The following is a 13,032-nucleotide window of genomic DNA, read 5'->3' on the forward strand; positions in this document are numbered from 1 at the left end:
GAGAGTCCAGTACCAGAGGGCATGGTTTAAGAATAAGCGGGAGGTCATTTAGGACAGAGTTGAGGAGGAACTTCTTCTCCCAGAGAATTGTGGATGTGTGGAACGCGCTGCCTCAGAAGGCAGTGGAGGCGAATTCTCTGGATGCTTTCAAGAAGGAGCTAGATAGGTATCGTATGGATAGGGGAATCAAGCGTTATGAGGACAAGGCAGGAACCGGGTATTGATAGTAGATGATCAGCCATGATCTCAGAATGGCGGTGCAGGCTCGAAGGGCCCAATGGTCTACTTCTGCACCTATTGTCTATTGTCTAAGCTGTTCTAAGAATCCATCTCGGAGGGACTCCACAAACTCCCTTTCTTGGGGTCCAGCACCAACCTGATTCCTCCAGTCTACCTGCATGTTGAAGTCCCCCATAACAACTGTAGCATTACCTTTGCGACATGCCAGTTTTAACTCTTGATTCAACTTACACCCTACGTCCAGACTACTGTTTGGGGGCCTGTAGATAACTCCCATTAGGGTCTTTCTACCCTTAGAATTTCTCAGTTCTATCCATACTGACTCTACATCTCCTGATTCGATGTGCCCCCCTCGCAAGGGACTGAATATCATTCCTCACCAACAGAGCCACCTCACCGCCTCTGCCCATCAGTCTGTCCTTTCGATAGGACGTATTCCTTGAATATTCATTTCCCAGGCCCTGTCCACTTGAAGCCATGTCTCTGTTATTCCCACAACATCACACTTACCAATTTCCAACTGTGCCTCAAGCACATCCACTTTATTTCTTATACTCCGTGCATTCATATACAATACTTTTAATCTATTACTCCCCTGACCTCCTATATCAGTCCCTATATCACTTGGCCATACTGTACAATCCCTTCTTGAGCTTTCTGCTCTGTTGATTCTGCTGTCATTCTTAACTTTTCTTATTCTCACTTTCCCTTTATCTCCATCCTTATGTTTCCAGTTCGTCCCCCCGCCCCCACTACTTAGTTTAAACACACCCGTATTGCAGAGGCAAACCTGTGCCAGAATGCTGGTGCCCCGCTTATTAAGGTGCAACCCGTCCCTTTTGTACAATTCATCCTTACCCCGAAACATACCCCAGTGGTCCAAGAATGTAAATCCCTGATTCCTACACCAGTTCCTCAGCCACACATTCAAATCCATTATCTCCCTGTTCTTGACCACTCCAGCATGGGGAACTGGAAGCAAACCGGAGATAACCACCCTGGAAGTCCTGCTTTTCAGCCTTCTTCCGAGTTCTCTGAAGTTGCGCTGTAGAATGTCTTTCCTCTTCTCCCCCACGACATCTGTGCCCACGTGCACCACCACTTCCGGATGTTCTCCTTCACCCTTGAGGATTCCCTGCAATCGATCCGTGACTTCCTGGATCCTGGCACCAGGGAGGCAGCACACCATCCTTAAATCCCGCCTGTTGCCGCAGAAACCCCTTTCTGTACCTCTCACTATGGAGTCCCCTACTACCACGGCTCTGCCTGACGTCTGTTCCTCGGCTTTGCCTGAACGCCAATTGTTGACTCGAAGACCCGTCCGCCTCTCAGACTGGCACTGGTTATGGGCTGAGTGCAGGTCGGTGAGACTAGGTGAGAGTAAGAGTTCCGCACGGACTAGAAGGGCCGAGATGGCCTGTTTCCCTGCTGTAATTGTTATATGGTTATTAGGTCATATAAAATCAACTAAAGGTATTGAAAGAAACAAGGTGGAGTTGCCAAGAACGCGACCGTGGGACATTTTGCATAACCGAACGAACCCATATATCAAGTGTGGTAAGAACCCAGGCACCCAAAACCAAAAACACTCTTCTTTGAAGTTCCCATCAATCCTCCAACACACCTTGAACAGATTAATCATTTCTTCCCCCTTAAATTAATCCAGTATGTTAACATTAAACTCAACCTCCACAATTTCAACCAGTAAAGCCAAAACGGGACAACCTGATTGCACCACAACACAATCTTAAAGCCTGTGCTTGTATCACACGCAAACAAGATAAAGTTGAAGATGAAGCTGACCTATACACCACAGCCATAATCAAGAACAGATCCAAATAAAAGAACGAAATTCGTCAACAAATATTTTCATGTGACACCCCAGATTACCCACAGAGATAACTGAGAGTACTTAACGTTTCTTTATATTTATCAATTACTTTTCTGAGCCGCTGCTTCCATGTCAGCTTATGCCTGGAAATCTTACCACTGACTCCTTTTAAGGAGTTTGACAATAACATTTCCAATCAAGTGCAGGTCCATTAATCCTGTTTGTAAAACACATACCTTGTCTTGTAGCTACTGAAAGCTTGAATCCCATCTATTTGCTGACTATTCGTCCATATTAATTACGAATGCATCCTATATTGAGTAAAATTAAAATTTCTACCTCTAATCCATAAACCACCATCATCTGCAACTAGTGTTGGTGCTAAGTTTAGTAAACAATGGAGGCATGTTGACGCCTCTCCAAGATAAGGTTGGTATTGCTGTTCAACTGATAAGCAAAGCTGCTGTTGAGGCCTATGATAGCAAAACTAGAGGTTTAAATTGTGATGATGTTACACAGACTTTTCTACCTTCCAGATTTCAGCAGGACTTAGAGGGTAGTAAGGCTGAAGAGAGCAGGAGGAAAGGAAAGCTTTGTCTTTATTGAGGAATAAAGGGACACTGGCGGGAAAGACGGCAGAGCAGCAGTGGCTGGAGTTGTTGCGAGAAGTGAGGAAGGTGCGAGACAGGTATATTCCAAAAAAGAAGAAATTTTTGAATGGAAAAAGGATGCAACCGTGTTTGACAAGAGAAGTCAAAGCCAAAGTTAAAGCAAAGGAGAGGGCGTACAAGGAAGCAAAAATTAGTGGGAAGACAGAGGATTGGGAAGTTTTTAAAACCTTACAAAAGGAAACCAAGAAGGTCATTAAGAGGGAATAGATTAACTATGAAAGGAAGCTGGCAAGTAATATCAAAGAGGATACTAAAAGTTTTTTCAAGTATATAAAGAGTAAAACACAGGTGAGAGTAGATATAGGACCGATAGAAAATGATGCTGGAGAAATTGTAATGGGAGATAAGGAGATGGCAGAGGAACTGAACGAGTATTTTGCATCAGTCTTCACTGAGGAAGACATCAGCAGTATACCGGACACTCAAAGGTGGCAGGGAAGAGAAGTGTGCGCAGTCACAATTACGACAGAGAAAGTACTCAGGAAGATGAATAGTCTAAAGGTAGATAAATCTCCCGGACCAGATGGGATGCGCCTGCGTGTTCTGAAGGAAGTAGCTGTGGAGATTGCGGAGGCATTAGAGATGAACTTTCAAAAGTCGATAGATTCTGGCATGGTTCCAGAGGACTGGAAGATTGCAAATGTCACTCCGCTATTTAAGAAGGGGGCAAGGAAGCAAAAAGGAAATTATAGACCTGTTATCTTGACATCGGTGCTTGGGAAGTCGTTGGAGTCGATTGTCAAGGATGAGGTTACAGAGTACCTGGAGGCATATGACAAGATAGGCAGAACTCAGCATGGATTCCTTAAAGGAAAATCCTCCCTGACCAACCTATTACAATTTTTTGAGGAAATTACCAGTAGTCTCGACAAGGGAGATGTAGTGGATGTCGTATATTTGGATTTTCAGAAGGCCTTTAACAAGGTGCCACACATGAGGCAACTTAACAAGATAAGAGCCCATGGAATTACGGGAAAGTTACATACGTGGATAGAGCATTGGCTGATTGGCAGGAAACAGAGAGTGGGAATAAAGGGATCCTATTCTGGTTGGCTGCTGGTTACCAGTGTGTTCCACAGGGGTCCGTGTTGGGGCCGCTTCTTTTTACATTGTACATCAACGATTTGGATTATGAAATAGATGGCTTTGTGGCTAAGTTTGCTGACGATACGAAGGTAGGTGGAGGGGGCGCTAGTGCTGAGGAAACGGAGAGTCTGCAGAGAGACTTGGATAGATTGGAAGAATGAGAAAAGAAGTGGCAAATGAAGTACATTGTTGGAAAGTGTATGGTTATGCACTTTGGCAGAAATAATAAACGGGCAGACTATTATTTAAAATGGGGAAATAATTCAAAGTTCTGAGATGCAACGGGACTTGGGAGTCCTCGTACAGGATACCCTTAAGGTTAACCTCCAGGTTGAGTCAGTAGTGAAGAAGGCGAATGCAATGTTGGCATTCACTTGTAGAGGAATAGAGTATAGGAGCAGGGATGTGATGTTGAGGCTCTATAAGGCGCTGCTGAGACTTCACTTGGAGTACTCTGGGCAGTTTTGGACTCCTTATTTAAAAAAGGATGTGCTGACGTTGGAGAGGGTACAGAGAAGATTCACTAGAGTGATTCCGGGAATGAGAGGGTTAACATATGAGGAACGTTTGTCCGCTCTTGGACTGTTTTCCTTGGAGTTTAGAAGAATGAGGGGAGACCTCATAGAAACATTTCGAATGTTGAAAGGCATGGACAGAGCGGATGTGGCAAAGTTGTTTCCCATGATGGGGGAGTCTAGTACGAGAGGGCATGACCTAAGGATTGAAGGGCGCCCATTCAGAACAGAAATTCGAAGAAAGTTTTTTAGTCAGAGTGTGGAGAATCTATGGAATTTGTTGCCACTGGCGGCAGTGGAGGCCAAGTCATTGGGTGTATTTAAGGCAGAGATTGATAGGTATCTGCGTAGCTGGGGCATCAAAGGTTATGGAGAGAAGGCGGGGGAGATGGTCTAAATGGGAGAATGGATCAGCTCATGATAAAATGACGGAGCAGGTTCGATGGGCCGAATGGCCGACTTTTGCTCCTTTGTCTTATGGTCTTATGGTCTTCTAGGAGTTGGGAATAAACGTTGAGGGGACTTCCGGTAGCGCTCATGGAGTGAAGTCGCGTTCTTGACTCGCTCCATTACCTCTGAGTTTTTTCTCTCTATGGTCAGCTATACTTTAATTAACTATTAAGGCATCAATTTTTACAATACTTTGAATTAAACTGAATTCTCTGACAATTGGATGATATTGAGATCGGCTATGTCTAAGAACGGGAAAGACGGCAAGGATGGTAAACCTTCGGTTAAACCGAAAGCTACGGATCTCCCTCCGACTGAATCACCGGTGACTTTGAAAGCGATATCGGAGTTAATTCAGAGGGAAATTTCAACCTCTGTTAGGGAGATGATTCGTACAGAAATTATGGGCTTTGTTAAAGACCTGATTCATACGGAAATCTCAACTAAGTTCCAGAAAATTGCCGATTTAATTGATAAGATGCAAACATGTATTGCGGAACATCAGTCGGCTATATCTGATCTTCAAAAATCCGCGCAACAAAGTGAGCTTAAGATGGGGAAAGTCGAAGAAACAATTAATGTAATGAAGAAGAAACTTGACTTTTTGACTTTTAAAAACTCTGACTTGGAATCTAGAATGCGACGGCAGAATTTACGAATGATTGGCGTCAGGGAAGCCGTGGAAGCTAACAACCCTATGAAATATTTCTCCCAACTTTTAAAAGATGCATTCCCTACTGTATTTCCTGACCAACCACCGCTACTGGATCGTGTTCACAGAATCCCATCATACTCGTCTAGGTCAGATAGACCGAGGCATGTTATCTTACGTTTTCATTACTTTCAAGACAAGGAGAGACTGTTTCGATTCGCTCGATCTAAAGGTTTCATTGATTTTTCGGATCTTAAGTTCCGATTCGTGGAAGATTTCAGTAAACCAATCTGGGACCAACGGGTCCGTTACAGATCCGTGATGTCGGAATTCTATAAGATGGATTTAAGACCAGCGCTGCTGTACCCTGCACGTCTAAGGATTCGCATGTTAGATGGAGCCCTTCGTTTTTTTGATTCTCTATCGGATGCCCAGAGTTATCTGGATCAACTTTCATCTTCAACATCTTAATTGCCTTTTTTTTAAATTTTCTCCGTTGATCGGAGGCTGTGAATTGGTTGGTTTTAACTTTTCTGTGCCCTATTTGGGCAGAAAAGTTTACTTTCGATTTCTTAATATGGCTGCTAAACTTTCTTTTTAACTGCGTCATTTCTTTCTTTTCCCAGGGGATTCTGAGTGGTTACTTCCCTTTTGTCATCTTACGTATTTCCTGTGCGGCCTTAAATTTTGTAGTTTTTTTTAAATTTTATTCGGTTTTGCTTTTTATAATCATTTTATGTTAATAATCCTATTTTTTTTTTGTTGCTGTGTCTATTCATGAGTTTGAGGTTTATTGTGGTTTTTTTTTAATATATACTTTCCGGCTTTTGTTCTGTTCTGTGTGTATTTTAATTGAGCTAACTTTTTTTTACTTTTTTTTTACTGTTTTACAATTAGCTGACCCTTTTCATATTTATACCTTTTTTTTAGGGAGCGTATACCGGAAGTCATGGGGGTAGTTTTAGCGCTTGCTTCTTTCTGGCGGGTCTGCTTTAGATTTCGCCTTGGGGTCTTGGGGTGGGGGGTGGTGGGAGGGGCTTCACGTTTTAGTTTGTTTCTCTTTGGGCTATATACATTATTGAAGTATTGGTTGCGTCCTTTTCCCCGGTATCTTTTGTATGTTCTGTTTCCTCTCCGGGTTTGTGGGTCGCGCCTATTGTCAATCCTCCTTGTTATGGGTTGACTTTAGGATTTATGGAGTCTATTATTAATTTTGTCTCCTGGAATACTAATGGTCTTAATCATCCTATTAAAAGGAAAAAAGTTTTTAAAGTGTTCCGGAGACTTAAAGCACAAATTTTATTTTTACAAGAGACCCATGTACGGAGGGGGGACAGACTACGTTTTTTCAAATTCTGGAAGGGACAACAATTTCATTCGAACTCCAATGCTAAGATTCGAGGCGTCTCTATTTTTATAGACTCCTCAGTTACTTTTATACAACAGGATATTATTTCTGATCCGAATGGTAGATTTTTACTGGTTAGTGGTTTACTATTTAATAAAAAAGTAGTTTTGGTTAATGTTTATGCTCCTAATATGGATTGTCCGGAATTTTATAAATCATTGTTTGATCAGTTTCCGAATTTGAACGAGTTTTCATTGATTTGGGGCGGAGATCTTAATACCTGTTTATCTCCAGCTTTGGACCGTTCGGCTCCTTTACGGACTTTACCTAATAAATCTGCGAATTTGATTAATTTTTTCCTTTCTGATTCTGGGTCGACGGACATTTGGCGTTTTCTGCATCCTCAGGAAAAAGATTTTTCCTTCTTTTCACATGTTCATCATTCCTATTCAAGAATTGATTATTTTTTCATTGATTCTCGTCTCATTCCTTCAGTGATTAAATGTGATTATGATTCTATAACCATTTCGGATCATGCTCCACTTAAGCTTTCTATTAAAATTATGGCCAATATACCAAACAATAGACAATGGCGTTTTAATTCGCTGTTGCTTCAGGACTCGGACTTTGTTAATTTTATGAATGAACAGATTGAGCTTTTTTTTACAATTAACCATACAGAAGATATTTCGGTTAACACTCTTTGGGACACTTTTAAAGCCTATATTCGGGGTCAGATTATTTCGTATTCCGTTGCTTTGAGGAAGAAACAGAAGCAGGAGGAGATGGCAATTGTGGACAAGATTAAAGAAATTGATAAGAAATATGTTATGGCTCCTTCTGAGGAGCTATACAAACAAAGAACTGAACTTCAAATGGAACACAGTTTACTACTCTCGTCCTCGATTGTAAACCAATTAAAGAAAACAAGAAGTGATTTTTATGTTCACAGTGATAAAATTGGCAAGCTGCTGGCTAATCAATTGAAATCTAATTATGTTAAATCTCAAATCAATCAGATTTATAACCAAAATGATCGATTGATATTGGATCATGTGGGGATTAATCAAACCTTTTGTGATTTTTATTCTTCTTTATATCAATCAGAGTCTCCTCGAGATTCTAAATATATGAATGATTTTTTAGATAAGTTAGACTTCCCTCAGATTTCACAGGATATGTCTTCTTTATTAGATACTTCCATTACAATGGATGAGATTAAGAATGTTATTTTTTCTATGAATCTGGGGAAAGCTCCTGGCCCTGATGGGTTTACCGTTGAATTTTATAAATGTTTTGCTTCTTTATTGATTCCTTGGCTCTATAAGGTTTTTGAGGCTTCTTTGAAACTTGGTAAACTTCCGGAATCTTTTAATAGAGCATCAATTTCTTTAATACTAAAGAAGGATAAAGACCCTGCTCAATGTGCATCTTATAGACCAATATCTTTATTAAATGTTGATTCTAAAGTTTTTTCCAAGTTATTAGCAAATAGACTAGAAAAAGTACTTCCTTCTATTATTTCGGAAGACCAAACGGGTTTTATTAAAGGTCGTTACTCTTTTTATAATATTCGTACATTGTTAAATATCGTTTATACTCCCTCACAAAATGTTCCTGAGTGTGTTATTTCTTTAGATGCCGAGAAAGCTTTTGATAGAGTAGAATGGCCTTATTTATTTAAGGTGCTTGAAATGTTTAATTTTAGCTTGAAATTTATATCCTGGATTAAACTGTTATATCACTCCCCTGTAGCCTCGGTTCGTACTAACTCCTTAAACTCACCTTTTTTTCCTCTCTTTCGTGGTACTCGACAAGGCTGTCCTCTTAGTCCCCTATTATTTGATATTGCATTAGAACCTCTTGCAATTGCTATTCGAGAATCTTCAAATATTACTGGGATAACTCGGGGATTAAAGTCCCATAAATTATCACTCTATGCTGATGATTTACTTTTATATATTTCTAATCCTGAGAGATCCATTCCTGCTGTTTTAGAGTTATTAGCACAATTTGGTCTTTTCTCAGGTTATAAATTAAATCTTAGTAAGAGTGAACTTTTTCCGATTAATAAACATCTTCCCTTATATTATAAATTTCCATTTAAATTGATTAATAATTACTTTTCATATCTTGGGATTAAAATTACTTGTAAACATAAAGATTTATTTAAGACTAACTTTTTACCATTAATAGACCATATTACTCAACTTTCATCTAAATGGTTTCCCTTATATTTAACTTTGATTGGTCGTATTAATGCAGTTAAGATGTTTTTTTTGCCAAAATTTTTATATGTGTTTCAGGCATTACCAATTTTCGTTCCTAAATCTTTTTTTGATAAAGTTGACTCTAAAATTTCTTCATTTATTTGGCAGAATAAGAATCCGAGACTGGGTAAAATACATTTACAGAAAGCTAAGAGAGATGGAGGTTTAGCATTACCTAACTTTAGATTTTATTATTGGGCTATTAATATTCGACATATGAAATTTTGGTTACTTGACCGGGACATACTATCTATTCCTAAATGGGTAGCATTGGAATTACAATCTGTTCAGGGTTATACACTTGGTTCTATTTTAGGTTCCTCTCTTCCTTTTGATTCGAAACGCCTTAAGCAGGTCTCTAACCCGATAGTTAAATATGCTTTGCGCATTTGGTTTCAATTCAGAAAATTTTTTGATCTTAATCAATTCGGGTTAGCGATTCCTATTTTAGGTAACATATTTTTTCCTCCCTCTTTTACGGATCGCGCTTTTCAAACTTGGAAGACTAAGGGTATTTTACGGTTTTTGGATTTATTTTTAGATGGTTCCCTTATGTCTTTTGAACAATTATCTAATAAATATAACTTATCAAGAATACATTTTTTTAGATATTTACAAGTTAGAAATTTCCTAAGTACTATACTTTCTTCCTTTCCAATGCTTCCTCCTATATATATTTTAGATTCGATAATTAACCTTAATCCATGTCAGAAAGGTGCATCGGCTATGATTTATAATATTATTATGGGAATAAACGTTGAAATTGTATAATGCATTGGTGAGGGCAAATTTGGAGTATTGTGTACAGTTCTGGTCACCGAATTATAGGAAAAATGTCAATAAAATTGAGAGAGTAGAGAGGAGATCAGGACTGTGTACGGCATCCTAGTTCACAAACACGACATCAAATACGATATATACGATGTTATATTTTATGGATTAACGGGAAGAGAAGATGGCGGCGGGACGCAACGCGCGCGTTCTCTCCGGTGAAATGATATCGTATTTGTTAACTAGGGGCCGTGCACAATTCTGATTTGATGGAGACAGACGTGAGAAGCACGGAGGAACATCTGGAGAAACTTCTGAAATGCCCGGTTCGCTGCCGCTGCTACTGTGCGATCGAGAATCTTCGGAGGGAAGGCCACAAATGCTCGGCTATGCCTGCTGCTGCCGGCCGGGGCTGGGGTCGAAGCGTTGGGCAGAGACGGTGTTGGATGCTCGCTGTCGGAGGGCTGGTCGGAGGCTCGAAGTTTTCGGACGACTCAGAATCGGACTGTGGTCGGGTGCTTCCAGGATGCTGCATCGGCAAGTTTGCAGCGCTGGAAGCTCATGACAGTGAGACTTTTCTTCCTTCAACGGTCTGCGTGAGATGTGGGACTTTCGAGAGACTTTGAACTTCTTTTTACCGTGCCCACGGCCTGTTCTTCATCAAGTTACGGTATTGCTTGCACTGTTGTAACAATATGTTATAATTATGTGGTTTTTGTCAGTTTTTCAGTCTTGGTCTGTCTTGTGTTTCTGTGATATCACACCGGAGGAATATTGTATCATTTCTTAATGCATGTATTACGAAATGACAATAAAAGAGGACTGCTTGTCTTCATAATCTAATGTAATCTAAATATGAGGTTTTTCCGGAGGAGATAATGATTTAAGCTACCATTCCGTACGGTGACGTCACCGGAACCCGAGGACGCGTTTTCAATGTATTTGGAGACGAAGGATAAAATAAGTCAGTGTTAGCATGGTCTCTGTATAAGAAAATCGTGCCTGACAAATCTGTTTGAGGTCTTTGAGGAAGTGAAAAGGAGGGTGGACAAATGAGAGGCAGTGGATTTCATTGACTTGGATTTTCAGAAGGCCTTGGATAAGGTACCACACACAAGGCTACCTAACAAGATAAAATCCTATGACAATGCAGGAAAGATACTGGCGTGGATAGAGGAATGGCTGACAGACAGGAGGCAGCGAGTGAGAATAAAGGGGACCTTTTCAGGTTGGCTGCCAGTGACTAGTGCTGTTACACAGGGGTCAGTGTTGGGACCGCCACATTGTTTGTCAAAGATTTAGATAATGTAATTGATGGCTCAGTGGCAAAGTTTGCGGATGATGCAAAGATAGGTGCAGGGTTAGATAGTGCTGAGGAAGCAATGCGATTGCGGAAGGACTTAGATAAATTAGAGAAGTGATTAAAAATATGACAGATTGAATACAGTGTTGGGAAATGTATGATCATGCATTTTGGTCTAAGGAATAATGTTGGTCAGTACTATTTAAATAGACAGAAAATTCATTGGTGCAGGAAGCTTAGGAGTTCTCCTGCAAGAGTCCCTGAAGGTTATTTCGCAGGTTGAGTCTGTGGTAAAGAAGGGAAATGCAATGCTGGCTTTTCTTTGAATGGGAATAGAATATTTAAGCAAGGAGATAATGCTGAGCCTTTATAAGTTAGGCCCTACTTGGAGTTTTATCAACGTTTTGGGTCCCATATCTCAGAAAGGAAGGGGAAATCTCATTGAAACCTACCGAGTGTTGAAAGGACTAGATAGGGTGGATGTGGAGATGTTGTTTCGTGTGTTGGGGGTATTCAGACAAGAGAACACAGCCTCAACATTGAGGGGAAAAATTTTTGAACAGAGGTAAGGAGGAATATTTTTATCCAGAGAGTAGTGAACCTGTGGAATACTCTATCACAGACTGCGGTGGAAGCTGTCTGTGGGTATATTTAAGGCGGAAGTTGATCATTTCCTGATCGATCAGGCCATCATTGGATATGGCGGGAAGGCAGGTGCATGGGGTTGAGTGGGATCCGCGATCAGCCATGATGGAATGGCGCAGCGGAGTCAATGGGCTGAACGGCCTAATTCTGCTCCTGTGTCTTATGGTCTTAGCAAGATTCACCCTAAATCAGGGAACGTAGTGCACCAGCGGCTGACAAGGGAAATTAGGGATAGTATCAATTCCAAAGAAGAAGCATACAAATTAACCAGAAAAGCGGCTCACCTGAGGACTGGGAGAAATTCAGAGTCAAGCAGAGGACGACAAAGGGCTAAATTAGGAAAGGGAAAAAAAAGATCATGAGAGAAAACTGGCAGGGAACATAAAAACTGACTGTAAAAGCTTTTATAGATATGTGAAAAGAAAAAGATTGGTTAAGACAAATATAGGTCCCCTTTTTAAAAAAGGAGGGAGAGAGAAACCGGGGAATTGTAGACCGGTTAGACTAACATCGGTGGTGGGGAAAATGCTGGTGTCAGTTATCAAAGATGTGATAACAGCACATTTGGAAGGCGGTGAAATCATTGGACAAAGTCAGCATGGATTTGTGAAAGGAAAATCATGTCTGATGAATCTCATAGAATTTTTTGAGGATGTAACTAGTAGAGTCGATAGGGAAGAACCAGTGGATGTGGTATATTTGGATTTTCAGAAGACTGTTAACAAGGTCCCACACAGGAATTAGTGTGCAAACTTAAAGCACACGGTATTGGAGGTAGGGTATTGATGTGGATGGAGAATTGGTTGGCAGACAGGAGGCAAAGAGTGGGAATAAACGGAACCTTTTCAGAATGGCAAGCAGTGACTAGTGGGGTACCACAAGGCTCAGTGCTGGGACCCCAGTTATTTACAATATATATATAATGACTTGGATGAGGGAATTAAATGCAGCATCTTCAAGTTTGCCGAAGACACGAAGCTGGACGGCAGTGTTAGCTGTGAGGAGGATCCTAAGAGGATGCAGGGTGACTTGGATAGGTTAGGTGAGTGGGAAAATTCATGGCAGATGCAATTTAATGTGGATAAATATGAGGTTATCCACTTTGGTGGCAAAAACAGGAAAACGGATTATTATCTGAATGGTAGCCGATTAGGAAAAGGGGAGGTGCAACGAGACCTGGGTGTCATTATACACCAGTCATTGAAAGTGGGCATGCAGGTACAGCAGGCGGTGAAAAAGGCGAATGGTAT

The sequence above is a fragment of the Mobula hypostoma genome, chromosome 5 (genome assembly GCF_963921235.1).
Source record: "Mobula hypostoma chromosome 5, sMobHyp1.1, whole genome shotgun sequence".
In the NCBI taxonomy this organism is placed as follows: Eukaryota; Metazoa; Chordata; class Chondrichthyes; order Myliobatiformes; family Myliobatidae; genus Mobula; species Mobula hypostoma.